Source organism: Neolamprologus brichardi, chromosome 3 (genome assembly GCF_056152115.1).
Source record: "Neolamprologus brichardi isolate AB-2024 chromosome 3, ASM5615211v1, whole genome shotgun sequence".
Lineage (NCBI taxonomy): Eukaryota > Metazoa > Chordata > Actinopteri > Cichliformes > Cichlidae > Neolamprologus > Neolamprologus brichardi.
Window position 1 is genome coordinate 38,608,801 of NC_142106.1, and position 21,836 is coordinate 38,630,636.

The window sequence follows — 21,836 nt, forward strand, 5'->3', positions numbered from 1 at the left end:
TGTTTGGATAGATGTCGGGTTGCCCCAGTTCGGGTCGCGACAGTTATGTTTACATACGTGTATAATTTGTTTTTTCTTCCCACAGATTATGTGTGTTTCTTTCTGTTTAGTTTGTTTCTTTTGCCTTCTTTTTTTCTTATTTTTGTTTGTATGTTCTATAAATTTGGAAAAAGTACAAAATAAAAAGTATTAGAAAAAAAAGACAGAAATTACAGTTTGTTTTAAGGCTACATTAACTGAAGGAGGCAAGGCTGTCTACAAAAATCTCTGTGTCTGAGTATCTGTGTACTTCCACTTTCAGGCTAATAACTGCATTAATTTTGGGGGGATTCGACTAGAATAGATTAACATGCTTTAATTTTCAAATCACATTATTCTTCCCCTGCTATGCATTACTCTATCTTTCCTAGAATCACTAGCTTTCAAATTACACAGTATGTATTGGTGTTAGAGGCTGATATAAGGCAATAAATGAAAATGGGGAAAAAAAAAGGAAAGAAAGAAGAGAAACACCCTTCAACCATGTCATGGTGTTGATGTTGCATAGTTTGTACACTAGAGGGCGCCCTGCAACTTCCCTGTTTGGAACGACACAAACCCAAGCAGGCAGCTGAGTCTGGAAGAGGAAAAACACATAATCAACCATTGTGACGATAAAACAAGATCGGTAAGAAGTTGTGGTTTGTTTTTGTTTTTTTGTCGTTTTCTTTTATTGCTACTTTTGCGGGAACAGTGGGTTGCTCCAACTGTATTTTTTATGCTCTTCCTTTTTTATATTTTAAGGACATAACTAGCTGCACATAGCAAACGTTTGAAATCTGTTTATGCTTTATGTGTCTGTAAGAAGACAAAATATCAGCCAATATATCGGATTTTTAAAATCGCCAAAAGTATCGGTATCGGTCTTAAAAATCTTATATCAGTCGAGCTGTAATTAGTGCACTTGCCGGACAAGTTTCACCCAGATGTGCTGCACGTTTCTCTGGCCTTAGCGGCATAAGTAATTTGGATGTACTGATGAAACAATCCCAAGCTTCATTTAGTAGTCCATTTAGCAAATGACAAAATTACATTTTTTTAAATATTAATTGCAATTTTATCTCTAATTTTAATGATACTAACTATCTGCTGCTATAGATAATGGGATGTGATTTAAAAAAGAAGACTGTATTGTTAGGTTCTGTTCATCTCTCCCTCTCTCCTGTTTTTTTCTTTTCTTTTTTCTAACCAGTCTCTGATTCCTCGTGGAGAGGTGTCAGGCCTCCAAAGTTGGTGTTTCATTTTACAATAATCTACTTCACTGCCCGTACTGCCACCGCTACCTAAAGCCCCCCCACCACAAAACCACTTTGCAAATGTAATGACACATAATTGTCTGTTGGATTTGCCTGCTAGAGGCTTCGTTCTGAGCCGGTATTTGTACAAGAATGAAAAGAGGGAGATGTCAAGTTAACAGGGGCTAATATGAAATTCTGATATCCATTAAGACCGGATATTGCATTCAGAATAGCCATAAGAAGGATGCCATACTGTGCTAACACACAAGTCATGTGTTTATGTGCGCTTTGAGTTTCTAGTACCATATAGACCAGTTGGTGATAGACTCAGGAGTGGTTTAAATGTTTCCGAGCTTGCATGTGTGTCAGCGTGTACATGCATAATGTATGTGCATGCATGCATGCATACAGGAGGATATATTTGTGTGTGTGTGTATTTGACAGCGAGTCTGATGTCATTCAGGACGCTTTAGCAGGTTGAGTGATCCGAACGTGTGCTGCGGAATGAGTTGCGACTCCGAGTGCCGGAGGGAGATGAGAGGGAAACTAAATGTGTGAATCCCCACAGGATATTTAGACTGTTTATTATGATAAGCTCCTGTGTGCGCGCATCCTCTATATAAACATGAATAAACACACACATAAACTTGTGAAGTAAGAATGAAAGAGAAAGATGAAAATGCAAACAGGGAAGCGGAGAGGGAAAAAAATGATGAGGAGACAAAGGAAAGAGGAAAAAAAAGAGTTAGGAGACGCGTCGAGTCCCATTTTTTGCGCAGCGATCGGCTCGTAGTTCACAGCCTTTAAAAACTAATTCCACACCGAGCTATCCATGGCTATCTCATATGGGAGCCATTCCACCTTTTAAACCAGCTCTCACTTAAAGCAGGCCCAGATGTAAGTCAAGGGGCTGCTTTGGATTAGCCAGCGAGAAAAACTCATTTCCTTTGCCATTTTACGAGCATTTAATTTGAAACAATTAAGATATTACGGTGCTGCGAATTCACTACACAGAGTGACAGCTGGGAGCAATCCCATAAACCCCTGAACCAGTGAATGAGCCACCTTGTGACTCTTTTCTTTTTTCTTCTTCTTTTTCCTCCACTCTCCTCCTCCTCCTTCTCCTCCATCTCCTCTGCTGTTTCATCGAAGTCTTTGGCTCAAGGCTCTGTTCACTGTTCAGGTGAACGTACTACCTTTGCTTCAGCTGACATCTCGCCGCCGCCGCCAATTAATTTAGCGGGTCGTAAATGCACCAGTTGGCTGATGAAAGAATAGCCTAATTTCCAGAGTCTAAAGGGAGGAAGAGAGTACCGAGGATGTTTACCTTCTGGACGGCTTTTTATTCATCTCGGCTTTTATTGCATTATTGAAGTTTTAGCACAGGCTGCCTCACTCATCTTTGGAGAAGTACATGAGAACGGTGCTAACTACAGGGGGCAGCAAATGGTAAGCTGAGATTCCTATAGCTGTCAGTGTGGTCGTCATCATGAAACTGTTTTCTTTCTTTCTTTCTTTTTTTGCATACTGCTGGACATTTTTGAATTGGGGGCACTTGTTTGACGTCATGCAGCTGTTTATTTCCTGGACTTTGATAACACACATATTGATCACCCTCCATGTCCTATCTGTCCTACACTTAAATAACTCTGCCACTCCCCGGCTTCAGATTCGCGCGAGCTTTGTCAGCTTTCACCCATCAATTCACCTCCTCCTCCTCCTGCCTCCCACATTGGCATAGAAGGGCATCGGAGGTGTGAAATTGATGAAGGTGTGCTTGTGAAAATGTCAGTGGGGGATCACTGGCCAAAGAGAGAGTGAGGGAGAGTATATTTTTTGAAGGGGGAGTAGAGGGAGTGACGGATAGGAGTGGCAGACACTCCTTTTCATGAACACTGGACTGTAAAATGGAGGACCTAGTGCAAACAATGGCCATGATCAATCGGCTATGGTGAGAGGCTCCTCGTAAATGCCCACATGTGCTAAAAGAGAGAAAAAGAGAGGGGAGAAAAGGCAGGATAAAGAGAGAGAGACAGAAAGAAATGAGGTATGTGTCACTATTAGTTTGGCAAGGAAAAGTCAGAGAGGTAGAGAGCAGAAGAAGTAGATATAGAGAGCAAGACAGAGAAGGGTGGAGATAAATGAGCAAGTGGTATAAGATGATGACAAGGTAAAAAGGCTTTTAGAGTAAGGAGGAATTTAAATAAATGAAAAGACAAGAATGGGAGTGGATAGAGGGGAAACAGACAGAAAAGGGGGAGTGTGTGATTCGTCCTCAGACTCACCTATTTGAATTCAGGCAGGAAGGGAGAATCACAAAGAAACAGGAAAAGAGCTGAAATGTAAAACAAAGGGATCGTAGCTATATTACATTATCACATCGTTGCAATGATTCATCCTGTTTTAACTCGGTCGTTTTACTCAGTCCTGTAGATGGTTCGCTGTATCCGTGGCCATCCCATGGACAGCTTTTTTTCACATTGTTTTATTGTTGCATCGATAAATAATTTAAATGAGACGAAATTCAGCCAAAAATACTGTTTCCATTGTCATACAACAGAAAGAAAAAAAGAAAAGAAAAACAATAATGACGTGAGTTCAGGGATTAGCAGAACTGTTGAGTCACTAATCAACCAAGCGTTGTATTCCTAGCTCATTAAATATATCTTTAACATAAAATGAAAATAAAAGATGGCCGCAGTAACTGTGATGTCACCCACAGGTGTTTGGACTCCAGTTTTTGAACCATTAGCAGGGAGATAACATTTTGGCTGCTACCATTTTGGTTTTGTAGGGGGCATAAATGTGTTTGTGTGAGAGGCTGGAGTCCTGACTTGTCAGTGGCTCAAAGTAGAGTTGGTGTCTAGCAGACAGTTATGATGTACAGAGGTCAAAGCGGCCGGTCCCCTAACAAAATCCAAACAGTTAACTTATAAAAGAATTAAAAATTAATTTTAAAAAGTCATCCACTGAATGAATTCGAATCAGTTTTATTTATATCTCACCAAATCACAACAGCAAAAATAATAAAAATAATACAGAGGAAATCCCAATGATCAGATAACCCCCTATTAGCAAGCACTTAGCGACAGTGGGAAGGAAAAACTCCCTTGTAACAGGAAGAAACATCCAGCAGAATCAGACTCATGGAGGGGAAGTTATGAAGTTAAAACGACCGTCTGTGTGGAGTGGCTCACGCTTTTTGGGCCACCCTCAAGTGGCCACTCCAGGAATTGCACATTTTTGCACTTCTGCTATGACTTTATTTTTTTTTAACCCTGCCTGTTGGCACTTACTAAGTTCTTACTTGTATTTTCTTATAGTGGATGTGCACATAAAGTATACAGACCATATGTTCATTCTTTTGAGAAGGCCTGTATTTGCATGGAAACAGCACATAACATAACTCAAAGGCACAACAACTTAGGTATTGGTATTCACCGTGACAGCTGTTTGCTACTTAAGGAGGAGAGTAGTGGGTTCTCACAGCTTACCTGCATATGCATACCCTCCTTCTGCATAAGAAGGGCCCTCCACAGCTGCAAATGTGACTTCACGCTGACTGAATATTAGTCAAGTGCTGCTGGGGTTAGATTAGTTTTGGGGGAAAGCCCCTGTCATCCACTTTCACTTGTCCACCTCCACTTCCTTTAATCTTCCTCCTACCATATCAGGTGTATGAAAGCAGTGTTGATGCAGACTTGTAAGGGGAACACTGTGCCCGACTCACATCACTCACACATAAGTTTAACATTTAATCCAAATGCACATTTTAGCCGGTTTAGTGGACGGTGTCCTGAGCTAGGTTCCACAGAGTGACTCCATCAGGCAGGAGTTGACTCAATCTGTCCAACCCTCTCTCCCTTGCTACCTTTATCTCTCTCTTTGTCTCTGTGCAGGCCGCTGCACACCGCGGCTGCTCACGCCATCCCCGTTGATCTCTTAATGGACCTAATTGCTTTTCAGCTCATTGCACCCCATGCCAGCACTAAACTAAATCAAACCGAGGCCCCATCCACAAGCCTCATTGCAAATCTGATTCCGCTTGACATCATAATAAGGTGATATTGACTACTCATGACTCAGCAGTTTCAGAACAGATGACTAAGCTTTTGGTTTTCTCATCATGACATGCCCCGTGAAAGGAAAAACTGTTCAGGTCACATAAGAGTTCGAGTTACCCTCCTTAGGAGTGCAGCCCATTGCGTTCCCGTTGTCGATATGCTTGCGACCCTCTGTGCGAAGGGCAATATTTGACGCATTGTTGCACACCGAGCTATGGATTATGCAACTAACACACAATGAACAAGCAGTCTGTGCTCGTGTGTGCTTCTTTGGTCTCACTACCTTTTGCATGGCATATTGATGTAACGTGCTGCACAGCTGATAGCATATGAAAACAGATCAAACATGAAACGCAGACCTTTAGTAAGCTCGTCTAATATTATAATATCTTTCGGATGTTATTGCATGAGATTTATGCATTTGAACCTTAAAAAATGTCAGTGTCACAGTGTCTGTGAACTTTGTCAACATTTAGATCAAAACTGGATTCGCTACAGTGTCAGTCAAATCGGATCAGATAGAGAGACAGAGAGTTATAAGGATTGTAGCTCATTTATTCAGGATAACTTAACATTGCAGAAAACTATTAACCTAAAAATTATTAATTCGGTTGATTTTGATTTTTACAAATTTTCTTTGTACCATCATGACTTTTCAAGAAAATAACTAATAATAATACACAATTTTCACCCTTCGTCATCAGACAGCCATCGTGGGTCAAGGTAATTCTCGAAGGCAGCAATTTGAAAAAGATAAACAGGGTTAATTTAATGGTCTGGCATTAAAAGAGACATTAAAGTGTGATTTGTCCTCAGGGACATGACTGTGTAGTCTCCAAGTTATGTAGGTCAGTAAGTGAATTGTGCAGGCATTATCAGTGATTGTTTAAGGCTCTGTATACAGCTGTCTGGCGTCTGACCAGTAAATTAGTCACTTCTTCCATATCGTTTGCGTAACTACGGCAATCAATCTCACGTTTAAACATCACAATCGTTTCGGCGACATCATAAAAATCTTGTTTTGTCTGTGATGAACTTTTGGACTATTAAGTCTTCCAATTTTTGACTAAATGTTAATTGCTCATGAAGGCATGACTGTATGCTTAGCCATTCATCACGTCTGACAGATTCCAAGAAGGAGAGAAGTATTAGATGTCTCGGCCAAGGACTAGAGTTGGGTGTTGGTTTACATTTTTCGTGCCTCGGAGATATGTGCAGTATCACCTTGGCATTTGTTGCACTTAGCCCCCCCCACCCACCACCCTCCCTCCTCTCTTTCTTGACTGCTTGGGCAGCGGCCATAAATAAGTCAATCTCCATCCGTCTCAACACATTGGATTAGATTTATCCGCTTAAGATAGATTGTTATCCCAAAGAGCGTGAGTCTCGCTTGATGGGGAAATTAATTTTACGATGACTGGTTTACTTGATCGGGACTGTGGGGGGAGGTAGGGGCTATAAATGTATCAACTCCTGGGCGAGAGGAGCTGAAAACAACAATCCTTGTTTTTGATTCAGATAAGTTGCCTCTCTTCTCTGCAGCATTATACATGGTGCTGTCTTTGGTCACAGAAACCAGAGTAATGATTTGACAGACAGTCATTTGTAAAGTGCCAGCAACTTGTCGAGGGTGAGAAGGCCTGAACCTCGGGGTATGAGAAGATTGACAGTGAAAGATATTGAGGTTTTTTTGGTTGCTGTTGACTTTTTAAATCTAGCATTAAATGTGGTTGCTGAATTATAAATAATCTGTATAATCAGAGTTACTCTGCAAATTATCCGCAATCAAAACGCTAACTGAAGTGTTACTGATATAACAGTTATTGGATTGAGTTGCACTTGAATTGACCCAAACCTGTTGAGCAATGATAGTGTGTGTCAACAGTAGCCTTTTTTTCAAATTCATCTGACAAACATTACTCAGAACCTCTTTAAGCAAAATAAAGGTTCTTTGTTTCTCTCCCCACAACTTATAGAACCACTCATCAAGCTGGTTCAGAGCTGAAACACAACATATAAATGTGACTTTAAGGTGTGATCCCAAAGAACTAAACAATGCACCCAGTAAAAAAATCATCTAATGAATTAATCTGCTTTGTACAGTAGCTTAAACTGTCCACAAGGACACTGCTGACGACCCTGCAGAGGGAAAAGGTTTAACTTAAGCAGAAATGATCCACCAACTCAAGCAACGTGGCACAAAGGAGTTGTCAAAGGCTAAGATGCGGCACTGCTAAAAGGGACTTGCGGTACTTTTAACAAAGAATAACTCTACAGTTACGATACTAGTGAAGCATATAGGGGCTAAATGCTAACATGTGACATAACTAACAGATGTAAGTATCTGTTTAAAATCTGAAGCTGTTTCAACTTTAAAGCAGTATAAGGCTGAAAAGTCATAGGTTATGTCCGAAGTTATTACGAGTCGTCCTATAAACCAACTGGTGCTAATAGATATGCTAGTTTTAGAGATATTTGACAGGATATGTGAACAGTTTTGACCTGTCGGCAAAACTAGAAGAAAAGTGACATTTGCCTAATGTTTGTGTAAAATATCATGCCGGTACCTGCAATAGCTGCCAACATATTCAACCAGAATTCAGATAGCTTGCGCAGCACATTATTTAAATATCCACAGCGCTTACTTTGCTTATAATTGAATATGGCATTCAAATTATTCAACAGTCAACTGCTGATTTTTGTCTACTGAAAAAGAAAAAAGCAGTTCCACAGAATTTCAAAGTATTGAGAATATTTAATGTTAATTAGTTTTCTAAAGTCAGAATCATCCCCAAAGATTTACTGTGTGGGTACGTACACAGGGAAGCACATACATCAAAGGGTTTATTTACATTATTCATCTAAAGCGAATGCATATTGATACAGGATAACCTTTAGCATCGTTACTAGCATTTGCATTGTATTTACATAGGAAATGTCAATCAGTGCTACACTTTGCATGACCCCACGCACATATAAATGTAAATATGTCCACTGCAGGATTTCAAACACTACTGACGCATGTAACGCTAATGCATTATCACTGTCCTACAACAAAGAAATTTTCCCTTGCTAGAGTCTTTAAAATGGTCCTTTTCCTGTCAGTGCTGGTAGGTAAACCTGCAGCAGGTGGTAATCTATTTTCCCAGCTCTCTCTTGGATCCTTCTTATTGAAGGACAGTTGGTTTATAGACTACCGTGTCTTGTTGGGCAACAAAGTTCAGCCACGATAGGCGAGCAAGGCAGCCTCTTGATAAATCCTACCCTTGCCCCCATTTATCAACAAGTGCTGCTGTATTACTGCTATAGATGGTGCCAAGAATATAAAAGAACAAGGTTAGAAGCAGAGCAGAACTGTAAATCTAATATCTAGTGCCACGCAATTATATTCAAAGATCAACAATATTGTTGAGAGATTTGGAAAAGAAAATCTCTTGCAGTCATGCATCAAGGGTGAATGTCAACAAAATTGTTTTATTAAAGCAAATTGAGTTTTATGAATGAAATTGAATCTTTAAATGTTTGGAATCTGGCACCTCATCGTTACAACCAAATCAGCTTTCCAACCTCTACTCCTTTTACATAAGAATAATATTCCAAACAATCCAAGAAAATGTTGTATCCACACATTTGTGATCTACAGTGCATTGTGCCTTGAGACACAACAGTCTCACTCCCACAATGCTTTCTCATAGCCAGCAGTTGAGGCCAATAGTTCACCTTACAGTAATTTCATCGAGTTGCTCCATGGGTCATTGTCAGAAAACCAACACTTTTCTACATGCATAGACTGAATCTAATTCTGCCCTTACAAAACGGAGCTGGGTATAATTTGCAGGTGTAAATCACCATCACGGTTACTCAATCAGATACATGACGTGGCTGAGTGCAGGTAAGAAAACAGATCTGCTGACTGCAGTAGTCTGTCTCTCTGTCTCTCAGTGTACTATTGTTGGATGCTAGATCTACGTGTCTGCAGGGCCAGGTTGTTCATCAGAGGTTTTGGCTTGCTGCCATAGAGGCAACTTTTCCAAAAACACTATTGGTCTTAGTCATCTGTCTCCCCAGGCCATTGCTGTTATTTTCTGTAGCCCTACATCAGAGGTCCATTCACTTCACTGTGTTATAAGGAGCAATATTATCCCCTTGTTGTGTGACATTATGCCTAGGCAGTGACATAGACATGCATGAACCACATCTAGGAATTCTTAGACTTGGAGGTTCCTGATCAACAGGCTGGCATTGGTTTACTTCCTGCATATGTAAAGGCAGCTTTCCTACATGAAGAAGCAATGCCTTGCATGCATGCACTTTAGGTTCAGTTTGACAAAAGAATCAATATAAGATCCCTACAGGGATCTGTGTCTCTCAGGAGGGTTTAGAGGCACCTTACTGTACAATGATATTTATTATGAACCAAACCAAAGTCTGGAAATGTAGGTAATGCTACATCTCTGTTTGTCCACTGTGGGGAAAAGCAACCATCTATAATCAAGTAACAAACACAAGTACAGTACAACTCGTATTTAAGATCGATTCTTTTATGGTATTGTGTTTATTCATGGCTTGGCAGCTGCATTTACTAGCTATAAAAGCTATAACTACTACTCAGGTACTGCACTTATAACAGATTCATCTTGTCTTGCTTACATAATACAGCATCTATAAAGTATTAGCACAGGAACTGATCATTTTGGAGACTACCTCTTTACTGGTAACCCATAGCTGAAATTAAAGGTACAGTGTATAAAATCTCACCACTAGATGTCAGTAGATTGCAACTGAATTCTGTTTTTTTTTAACCCCTGCAAAAGAAGTACATCTAAGGTGTAGGGCTAATATATTTTAGTCAGCCAAGAGATATCAAAAACATTAAATCTAGACTATACCTCATAACAGCCATGACCAGCCAGTGTTTTTGAGCATTTTTTTTACACACCATGTTGTAGCATATTTGAATAATCTTAACATTTAGTAATAAATCAGTAAAAAAAATAAAGCAGATATGTGCCAATTATATATTTTTCAGTATTTTATATTTTTACCCCTTGAATCACCCCAAAGACTCTTTTTTCATCTGTAGTGAGTGTAAGCTGTCAGTCCACTGTTACCTCAGCTGTCAATCTGTCCAACTCTATTTACTCTGGAGGTGGCTGTAAAACTTTGTGAAAGGAGTTTTCTACAAGTTGATGAGTCAGTGAAGCTAACTTCAGATGCTGATGTGAGTTGTTGAGGATATTCTGAACTTTTCTGTCGATAAGTGCTGCTCTTAGCCTCCGTTAGCGGTTGTTAGCCAGTGTTAGCTGCTGTTAGTCTATGTTAGCTAGAATTAGTGAAACTTTCTTTGAGGTTGGATCTAGCAATGATAGAGTCAAACATGTAGTGAATAAACTCATATGATGTAAGATTGTAAGTTTTTTTTTTGTGGTAAAGTGTGCTTTTTAGGACACTCAAGCTAACACTATGCCATCATATGACATAGTGTTAGCTTATAATAGGCTGTTGTTGTTTAGCCAGCAGCTGTCCAGAGTTGGGAAGACTGCAGGTCAATTACTGACAATAAGTAACTGCGAAAATGTCATGAATAAATAAGCATGTTTGTGGACATTTTTGTGTGTTAGAGCACTAACTTCAGTTCAGTGGAGTGGCTGGCATTTTATCCAGATGCTCATTAGATTGTCTCTTTCCATTGCGTTGTTTCTTTCCAGCACTTCCTCCTTTGTTGTATTGTTTTGGTTTTATAATCAGACTAGCTTTCAACGAGTGTCAGGTCTGGACTGCAGACAGGCCCCTTTCAGTTACCAGACCTTTATCCCACTGTTGTGGTTTAACATTGGCTTGCTTAAAATAAGCAAGACCTTCCCTGAAAACAAACCTGTCTGGATGGTAGCATACATTCCACCATGAAACTACATCCACAATGGAAGTCATTTACAGCAATGCTGTAACCAGAGATCATAGAAAGTGAGTGACATTCTGTGACTTTATGCGACTACAGATGAAATAACCCGAGATAAACGTTTCTCTACTTCTACCATGTCCCGTGCTCACAAGCCTATTTAAGGTAAGTTCAGCTTTAATAGGCTTGGACCCACAAAAAGAAACATACTTACTTTTGGTGGGGCGGAGTCTGATATGAGGGGATTATAGAGTCTTAATTTTGATTTGTAGATGAAGCAATGAACTATCCTGACTGATGATGGTGAGAGGGAGATGTTCCTGACCAACTGCACTGATTTCTACTTGTTTGTAATGTACTGCCTCCTTGACAACCAGAGCCATTCAATTTCCCCTTTTGACCTCACACCTCATGACAGTCATTTCTGTGGATTCTCTTTAAATATGTGCACCATAGACACATTTTTTTATTTGTATTAAACAGTCTGTTGCTGATACACATCGTGTTGGAATCTGATTCAAAATGACTTAAAAAGGGGGGGAAATCTTTACAACACATTTGCAACTCTAAAATAACTGACATACGGAGACACATGGGAGCTAAAGAGGTTGTCTTGATTTAGCATCTGAAAATAATTACCAGGTCAAATCTAAACACTCACACCCACTCTGGCTTCTCCCTTTCACACCAATCTTCCTCTAAAATAGCCATGTCCAAATGGACATTCCTGCAGTGGACTTGGGAAGGAAAGTTGATCCAGGAGAGCTGGCAGAGTGGGACCTCGCTGAGTGACGTCACCTCCCCCCCCCCCCCCCCCCCCAACCCACCCACCCTTTCACACACGCAAAAACACACAAACGCACACACCAAGTTCGTGCTCAGGTCTCGGTGAAGAGAGAGAGAGAGAGAGGGGGAGAGAGAGAGACTCAGACAGACGTACCGAGGCGGATGAGTGAGGGGAGGGAGAGAGAGCAGTGTGTCCCAGGCACACCGCGCTCTCCAAACACAACCACAGTCTCGCCACGTTCAATTCAATGAAGATCTAACGAGCACAACAGAGACAGACCCAAACCAGAGAATATATTATACACGCCCCACGTGCGTGTTTTTTTTCACCCCCATCTCTCCCCCCCCCCAATCACCGGTGACGGACATCTCAAGGAAAGACGCGAAATAAGAACGAACAGACGGGGGAGGAAAGAAGAAGGAAAGAAAGAAAGAAAGAAAGAAAGAAGAAGAAGGACCTGAGGACGGATTTCTTTTCTCCACGGTATTTTCCCCGGGACTCGCCTGCCATTTAGTGGATGTAAAACAGAAAGAAGAAAAAGAAACTCGACTTCCCTTTACGCAGAAAAAAATAAAGGACAGACTGAGTTTGAGAGTGACTGCAAAATGGTGATAAGGTAAGAGATGTTTGACGAGCCTGGGACTTTGGAGGTTGTGACGGTGGGAAGTGAAGTGGCTGCCGCAGTGATTTGAGGTGCGCGCACAGGCTCGCGAAGTTGGTTCAAACATTAGCGGGGGCCGTTACACGTACGTGGACGGGCTTTTCTGTCCTCGCGCTGCCGTGTTCAGGGGCTAAAGCTCTGCGTTCGTGTGTCCAACTTGTAGTTTTTTGTGAACTCGCGCGACGCGATGTTGCTTTCAGGGCCACATTACAGTAAGAAATTCGCGCGGAATGACACGAAATAGCTTCCTTTGACTGGCTGATTTAAAAAACAAAAACCTTAAAATGCACCTGCACGTGAGCAAATTTGTCTGTGCTATATTTTGGTCATGACGTGGGGTTTGTGTTGAGGTGTTCAGTAGATTATCCGCACGCACTTAATGTATTTATAATATTTACGTTTTCTTTTTGCATTTTTTTAACATTTATTTTAAAATAAACTGGTAACTATTTTTTTCTGCGCTGTGTTATCCTAAAAAAATAAGCTATTTTAAGCCCTCTTTATAAGCCGAGTGGCTGTCGTGAGTATACGGTTCGTATTAGTGCATCCTGCCTTTGTAGGCAGCGAGTGGAGTGCGAGGAATTTTCAAAGTGCATTCTAAAAACTCTCCAGAGGTCCCTCATCTTACCTGTCTTTTTTTAGAACATTTTTCTAGTGTTTATTGACGAGGGGGCGTTAAAGTTAACTGCTTTTAAAAAATTAGAATAATAAAAGCAGCATTTGTCTGTCAATCAGGTGAAAGCGAGCCTTTATTTCCAGCAGGAGTACATGCCACCTGTGCTCAGTGTGCTAGTTGGGCCACTAGGGGACTCATTCTCTCCAGCCACTGAGGAGAATGCAGCAGAGGGGCTACAAGCCATGATTAGAGATCCCTCCTCTTTTGCTTGAAAAAAAGAAAGAAAAACTTTATGTAAGGCATAGCAACCAGTGTTAGAAATGTAACAAATGTCCCCAAGGATGAAATGATAGTTTATCAGCTTGATGGAAATTAATATGTGTATAACTACATAATCAGCAATTCACGTTAGGTGGGATTACAGTGTAAAGAAATGGATGAAAGAGTGAGAAGATGTGTTGTGGTGTTGCTGTCTGGGTAAATGAAAAGGCAGGGATCGAAGGCAGAGTCGGCTAGTGAGGTGATTTGAAAGGCCAGTATGGTGTGTCTGTTTGTGTGTGTGTGTGTGTATTTAAACATTCAAATCAGAGTGAATGTGGGTGTTTGCTCAGGCGTTTTCATCGCACAGTGAGCACTCTGGGAAGAGCACGCCCAGCATCTCTGCACTGTACCTTCACGTTCGACTGTTCCAGGCTCAAACAATTAGCCCGATTTTGACACAGCACAATTAATGCTGTCACCACACATTCGAGTTCCACTTTCAGCAGCACTCGAAAGAGGGAGGCAAAATGGATACGCGCCGAGGCGGCGTTCCGTTTTAAGTGCTGCCTCCCAAAGTCGCTGAAGGGAGCAAAGAGCCTCAGTCATCGAAACGTGGCACCGACGCGGCCATCTGCACTCCAACCCCTCATCCTTCACCTTCTGCTAAAGCCTCCCAGACGATATGCAGCTGGTGAGCAAAGTCTGAACCTGTGAAAACACGAATGTGTTTGTGTGAACGTGCACGCGCAAGGGATGCAAAGAGTTTGTGGCATTCAAGCCGCTGAATTGAAAAATGATCAGGGGTTGGAAAGTGCCTACAAGGGGCTTGGGCCATCTTTAGCGTGCCTGCCGATCTGCTCCTTTTTTCTTCTGTTTCTGTGCCTGAAGCACACTCTGAAATCACATCCTACATTTTTGACAGTGGCTGGAAGGAACAGCGGGTGTTTTGAAAACTTGTTTTAAGGGAACTCGAGATCTTTCAGACGCTTCTTTTATTTCTGCTTCCTTTCCAGTGCGCATTCGCTTAGCTGTGCGATTTGATTGCCGCACCACTGGTTGGTTAAATGTTAAGCTTGCCGATAAAAGCTAATTGACAGCAGGGCTTTCGGTGTAACAGAGATGTCTGGAAGGACTGCGGGAGCTTTAAATATCTCCTTATCCACCATCCGTAACTGGCACACAGCCGAGGCCGGTTAAAAACAAGTGTGCCTGCTCCGCACACTCCCATTGTCTCAGCACGGATAAGTAGCTCTGACTCACTGCTTTATTTTGTTTTTTCAAGACTTTAAAATAAGACAAGAAAGAAATGTCAGGAAAAACTTTTTTTTTTGTACTACGTGTGTGCTTTTACATGTGCCTGTGTGTGTGAAAGAGAGAGAGCTCTACTTGAGGAATTCCAAGGCCAGGGCCCCTATTACAAGTGTGGAATGAGAAATCAACACTTACATTACAAAAATGGATACGTAAACACAGAGGCCGCAATTATCAGGCGCCATGGTGTTGGAACTGGGTGAGATGGAGTGCCAATATGTCTGTTAGCAATCACCCCCCCTCGCTGCCTGCCCCCTGTAATCCAGTGGGTGTATTCTAGCTTGTTTTGTGCCAACAATGGCCCTTAACTACCCACTGACTGGCAGGCAGGCTAGCTGGCAGGGTGGGTGGCTGGTAGATGCGAGAGAGAAGTTTGACGGGCTCTGGAGGGAAAACGCTCCGAGGTTCACGTCCACGAAGCTCACGCCGTACATCGCACGTGCATTTTGTATATGGCACACTTAAAAGTTTCTTCCTGCTAATCTGGCGTGTGCGGCTGTGCTTCGGGGGCCCTCCTTCGACTACAGAACCCCCACCTCACAGAGGCCAGCCTGATGCATAGTGACAAATGAGAAAGCAGTTTGATTTCGCACAACACTGAGCTGCACCGCGGCATAATGAAGTGATCATGACTTTACCCTTGGTTCACTTTGGCTGTGGTCCCGCGGTGTTTTTCCTCTCTATTCAATCGCTTCACTCACTTATTTACTTGGCAAGCATTTCCTCCCGTAACCTCTAGTACTGCATAACTAGCGTCAAGGGTGGGTTGCTTGATAAAAACCACCGCTACGGGGCATTGGTTTTACACATAGGGGAACGCTAGCAGTTTTTATTGATATTCAAGTTGCCACTGGGTTGGAATAATAAGAAGCCTATTTTCACGCCCAAGCAAAATCACCTCTACTGTCCATCACCCTGTCAGGGCAGAAAGCTGAGGCGTAAATATTTTTGGCAGCGGAGGGGATGGAGGGAGAAGCTGAGCTTGTTCTTTCCCCGTTTGCGCCCATTCTCCAATTCTGCGACCGATTTAAATGCCTTGCCCTGTTCTGTTTCCGTGTTCTCCCGGCTTTAAATTAGCCTCGTTGAAATGAGTAATCTTAGAAAGAAAAGTTCTTCTGCCTTCCTTCCCCATTCTTTCATGGCGATTTCATCTCCCTTTGTAAAATGCACTTGTAAGCGTTAAAAGCGGAACGCTCAGTGTCATTTCTAACAGCTTGGAGTGCTTCGCCTTGAGGCTCTGCCTCCAGCCTTTACATACAGAGGAACTATCGAAGTGACAGAAACATGGAGGAGTGCTTTTCTGTTGCAGCTGTCCTTTGCTTGGAGATTGTGTTTCAGGAGATATGATGGATGCCAAACGCCTGTAGCCAGTTGTGAGGACGTACAGGGGGTGGAAGTATGCGGGTATGGATTTGGATCGGGGTCAGCAGCACTGGCAGAGTATTATAATTTTGCCCTTGACCTCCATTTTGGATCAGCCCCCCGCCATCTAGCAACTAAGAGTCTGTCACTATCCACACTTTGGGAAATCTGCGGCTACTTAGAAGAAAGCTGAAGAGTGCTAGTGAAACATGATAATTCTGGCTTCAAATGCCGCATGAAAGAAGGCGATGGAGTATGAAACGGTAGCCTGGTAATATTTTTTTTTTAAGGGATTCATTTTGATTGTACTGCAACCCAAAACATCATTTCTTTTTATGCCCTTCCTATTGTCTCATTTCCTCTTATCTTAATTTTTGGGGAAGGCTGAGAGCAGAATCCAGCGAGGTTCATTTGAATAACCGGCAGAATGAGGAAATAAAAGCTGGAGGAAGAAATGGAAGTGGCGGGCGGCCTGTGTGCATTCATGTCACACAGCTTTATCAAATTATTCCACAATAGCAGCCACACAAGTGATGGAATTTCAATTAAAGTATGACAGTTTCAGAATTTGTTTCTGCTCGCGCGCGAGAGAGAGCCACGTTACGTTTGGTGGATTGGGGGGGGTGGGCTGCTGGTCTTGTACAGAAGACATATTTCCCAGTCTGTATTCTGTGTCTACTCACCTCCCCGCTTGCTCACCCCGTCGTTCTCCATCAAAAGGGAACGACTTAGCGGAGACACTTTTGTTCAGAGGCACTCTGTGGTTAGAGCCAGCAGCCGGGCAAAAATGGGGTGTTGTGATAAAGGTCTTTGAGACGAAAAGTCAAAAATGGAAGGCTTTGGCTGATAGGCTCTATCCAAGAACAATTACGCTACCTGCTGTGCCAAATATAAGGGTGCAAGAGATAAGTGCAAGGGAGGGGGTGCTGAGCTCAGACTGGTGGCTAGCTCGTAAACTGGTAAAGAGCTACGTATATATGACCCTCAGGGGCTGTAAACTGTTTCAGGCCTGAGATTGTAACACACGCAAGCACTTCTGTGCTCACCCAGACGCCCAGTGTGTCTATATACACACGCACACACACACATGCGCGTACGAATGTAGATGGTAGAGCGAAACCTAAGAATAGACTCAACATGCAGGATTTATTGCAGCAGCAGTGCTCCAGAAAAAATATTTGCATACATTAAACCACAAATAAAAATGACTTTTATCTTAAATGAAGTTTCGGAACAAAGGGTGTAAAGATTTGAATTTGTCGCCCATTTGCATTTCCCGGACTCCGACCGGAATTGGCAAGGAGCAGAGGATTCCATTAAAAAGTTCAGTGACATTGCCACATAGCAATTTCACGAATGAGGAATGCATTTAATAGGAGATGGATTTTTCATCATTTGGAAATGTTTCCCCGATTTGTGCCATAATTCTTGAAGTGACGCGTGTTTTAGTGGAATCCGGTGCACCCGCGGAGAGGTCTCGGAAGACGTATAGAAATCTCACGCGGAAGCTGCGAAAAAGTCCTGCATATGTGGACGTACTGGCGTCAACACTGTGGGAATATGTCTCCTTTATTATTAATCATTTACGTCTCTCGTTTTAAATCGGAATTCAGATTCCTGCATCGCTGCAAGGTTACGAGTGAGCGTTTAAATTCTGTGTAACCCCGGCATTCTCTCTCTCTACTCACTGTGCAATTATAGCTAGCTGCTTTGAAGAAGCCAGGCGGAACTAAAATGACTTTTCATGTCCGGTATAATGACTGCCATTTGGAAGCGGACATGGAGAGAGAGGGCGAGAGAGGCATAGCTACAGAAGAGAAAGGAGAGAGAGCAAAAAAGATGGAGGGAGGTGCAGAAGGAGGGAGAAAAAAGGGGGGGGCAATCAGTGGATGAAAATGGCTTAGGTCACCTCTGGTTCTGCCCAGACAGCCCAAACCAACCACCTTTGATTCCTCACAGTTGAATCGGACACATTTTCTTCTTCTTCTTTTTTTCCCTCCCTGTCCGTGCTTCTCATTCAAACTTCCTCTCTCCTCTTTCTTGCCATTGGTCACCATTCATTTGCCTTCAGCGGAAGCTTAGCAGCTTTAAGGCGGATTACAAGATGAATTGCAAAGAGCGAGACGCCGTATATTCTCTTTAGGGTGGGCCACTGCAGCCAAAGGCCAGAGCTGTGGGCCGTCACCTGGGCTAGCAGCTGGCTATCTTTTACACCCCCCTCACTAATGAGGCCAGACAGTTGGGGCTGAAGTTATAGCTCGGGCTGGATGCTGTGTTGGTAATCTATTATTTAGACTCTCACGGGGAGCCTGGTCTCAAGAATTTCATGCATGCATTTTGCAAAGCAAATGGTAGCCCAGGGGGAATACAGAGCTCTGTGTGGGAAAGAAATGAGTGCGTATTAGACATTAATGTGAGTGAGTATTAGGCATTAATGTGAGCTGCAGTGTTTCCTTGTCCTGCCTATTTCAAACCTGCCAAGGCCCAAAGGAAATTTTGTTTTTTCTTCTTCGGATCCCCGCCATTATACTAGAATAATAATGTTGGTTAAACAGATGCGCTTCGACGGTGCTAGCAATGCTGACAACCTAATTCGGCGCATGAGTCTTTTTTGTCTCCCCCCCACCCTTCCATCCTTTATTTCGTACCTCATTGTGATATTTTAGGGATGACAGATCAAGGTTGTAGCTGGGTCTTCAAACAGCCGACACAAAAGAATGGGTATATCTTTCCCTTCCCTTTTCATGTATATTTTAGGAACTATTTCAGAGTGGTTTCGGAGAGTTGCATCACACTGTTATAGATAACACTGTGCAGACAGGCCTTGTTTATATTTAGTCAGGCTAGAAAACTATGCCACACATGACCCCGCCAATGTATTTATAGGGAAAATTCCCTTGGCTACCAGGGATGTATAAAGTAATACTTAAATTTGTTTATTCGTTTATTTCTATTCGCATGTTTCTCAAGTGTACCATTCATCTACGCTGAGCATCTAAACATTAGGACCCGACATGGCGCTAGTATAAAAAACAGCGAATGAGGTGTCGGTATCTTCCAGCCTGCCACATTCGTGTGAACACTTTGGGCAATTAACTGTATTTGGTGTTGTACATATACAAATCTACTGGGAGATGAGATGGCAACAGTTAAACATAGAAAGACAGTTTTAGACAGAGCTGTTTAGCAGACTTAGGTTACTCTTAAATGGAGTTCATGTGGAATGGCTTAAGATGTTTGAAATGGTTTAAGAGTGCTAGATAGCATAAATAAGCTAGGCATACCGAGCCCGGTGAAGTCACTAAGATATCCATGTATCTTCATCTTGATGAGACATACTGTAGCTTTCTGTTCTGAGAAGCGAAGCTTATGTGGAAGTGCTTTAAAACTGCATTTGTATTTCCAGCCAGCAGGGGGTGACTGCTCTGGTTGCAAAAAGGTTTCTGCTTCTATAGAAATCTGAGGGGAAAATGACCCTTTGCCCTGTGATCTCGACACGTTTCGACAAGTTCACGGTCTCAGTCGCTGTCATACTGAGCCCAACAATATGTTCATTTTGTAAATGATGGTAACTATTAGAGTCAAAAAACATTAAGCAGTGCTTTACAGTATATGTTGCGATTGATTGATGCACAGTGTGTCCTCAGTTTCTCGGGTGGAACCATCCCTCGTTTGTCACGTCCAGTTTCAAAACACCAAGATCAAGGCTTCAAGGACTTCACCAGCCAGTGGATGATATCATGCTAGTGCTGTGTGTCTTCTAAACGTTGTTTATTCATCAGATTCACCAGGCCAAGCTGCCACACTTAAAGCTGCGGTGTGCAACATCTCACCACTAGATGTCAGTAGATTGCAGATTGCATGCAGTTTTCTTACCACCAGATTCAAGTGCATCATTCGAGCTATGGTGGCTGCTGCAGGACAAACATGTTTAAAAAGTTTTTTTTTTTTATTTTTATTTTTTCAAACCCCATGTGTCCAGGTGTTAGGTTGAATTACCTTTCGATCGGAAAGCAGGTAACTTCAGTGTCGCGTTTAAAATCCTTCGCCCTCTGCAGCTCCTTCCATCTGGAAAAGGGTACTGTACCTGTAATCATCCTTGTTTTATCCCAACGCCCGTCGTGTGTCTCTTTCCTTTGCATTTTCACTCCTGTGTGACCTATTCTCAGATGAAATCGTACCTATGAAAACATTGGTATGATCCTTCATTTTTTAAATCTGAAGGCACAGGCACGGATTAAAGTTTGCCTCTGAGGCATGAGAAGTTCTCTTCTCCCTCACCTTTAGCCTACTACGTGTGTGGGACATAAAACACGACTAGGCAGAACAGCGATGTCCCTCTCGGCGACTGCATTCAAGATGGCAGGGGAACATGGCGGCTTACACAAACCGGTGCCTGCTCCTATGTCTTTTTAATGGATTCTTTCTAAGTTCATGAGAATTCTTCAGTTTGTTCGAATATATAATTACACACAAATATGTATGCAATGTATATTTATCATTTTTTCTGTTACATAACCTACAGTAGTTTTACATACTGTAGCTTTAAAGCACCACATTATCCACATTCTTCAGTTTTATTCATTGCCTTAACGTTAGATTTTCAGGGACACACCTCACACTGCATACAAATCTCACAGGTGCAAACCTTTATACCATCATCACTCCATTGAATTCACGGAAACTACATAGTACAGTCAGCTACAGATCCTGTGACCTCTAATATAACTTATTTTCCACTGAATTTCTCATGCTGTTCGGGGGAAGTCTGTGTCAGGTGTCGGGCACTGTAACTGTAGCTGCCACGCTTAATCCTGTACCTACCGCTACCTTGTCCTTGCATGCGTTCTCCTGTCGGGCTAGCCTACAGAAACATTCCAAGAGAGGTTCAGCATCACTGTAACTGGACACCATCTATCGCCTTTCATTCTTCCTTAATGCTGAGAAAAGAAGAGTTAAAGAGCTGGCACGCTCTTTATCGAGTCAGATGGGTGCTGACCCACAAAATCACAAAATAAAGCCGTCAGAACTCAGAATTAAGGGAACGTTTTTAAATAGGAGTTGGAATGCTCATGTATATATCTTTTCCCTCTTTTCTCTTAAAGTTTAAAATAACATGGCACTCATAAATCACCCGAAGCACCAAATAAGCCTGAGATTGCAGATGCTATAACAGCGTACTCTGGGATTTAAGATCAGCTCTGATAGGTGAATAGAGGTAGAGAGTAAAAGCTCTAGACAAAGTAATCACCCAAATATAACACAATGTTCTTTTGGGGAACCTTGGGTCTCGGCATTCATATAAACGTTGCTTTTACACGTACCACCCACCTAAATGTTGGTGCAGCCCAAACACCCCCATGACAAAGGCTCTGCGCGATGGCTGCCAGCTGCAGCCTCCCTCAGCAGGACAAGTGTCCCGCCACCGCAAAAACTGGCCAAGAATGCAAGTGTGCGTGTGTGTGAAAGCTACTCCAGATAAAAGAATCTAAACCTTACCGCCACGATTGTCGCTGAAACCTAGATTCAGACTTACTAACTATAAGCATTACCCAGTTTAGATGCTCACCTCAGGCCTGCACAAAGGGAGAAAGGGTG

General features: G+C 42.3%; 1 protein-coding gene across 21 annotated transcripts in view; it reads left to right on the top strand.

Moving 5' to 3' along the window:
- The window catches only part of ptprda (protein tyrosine phosphatase receptor type Da), a 414,186-nt gene that overhangs the window by 259,884 nt on the left and 132,466 nt on the right, over positions 1 to 21,836 (top strand). Inside the window, exon 1 of one of the 21 annotated variants that reach the window (XM_087837437.1) lies at positions 12,176 to 12,643. The exons of the other annotated variants lie outside the window; for them this stretch is intronic. The gene's annotated coding sequence lies outside the window, so the exon portion shown is untranslated. Of the gene's footprint in view, positions 1 to 12,175; positions 12,644 to 21,836 lie in introns of those variants that run through there. 21 annotated transcript variants of the gene reach the window in all.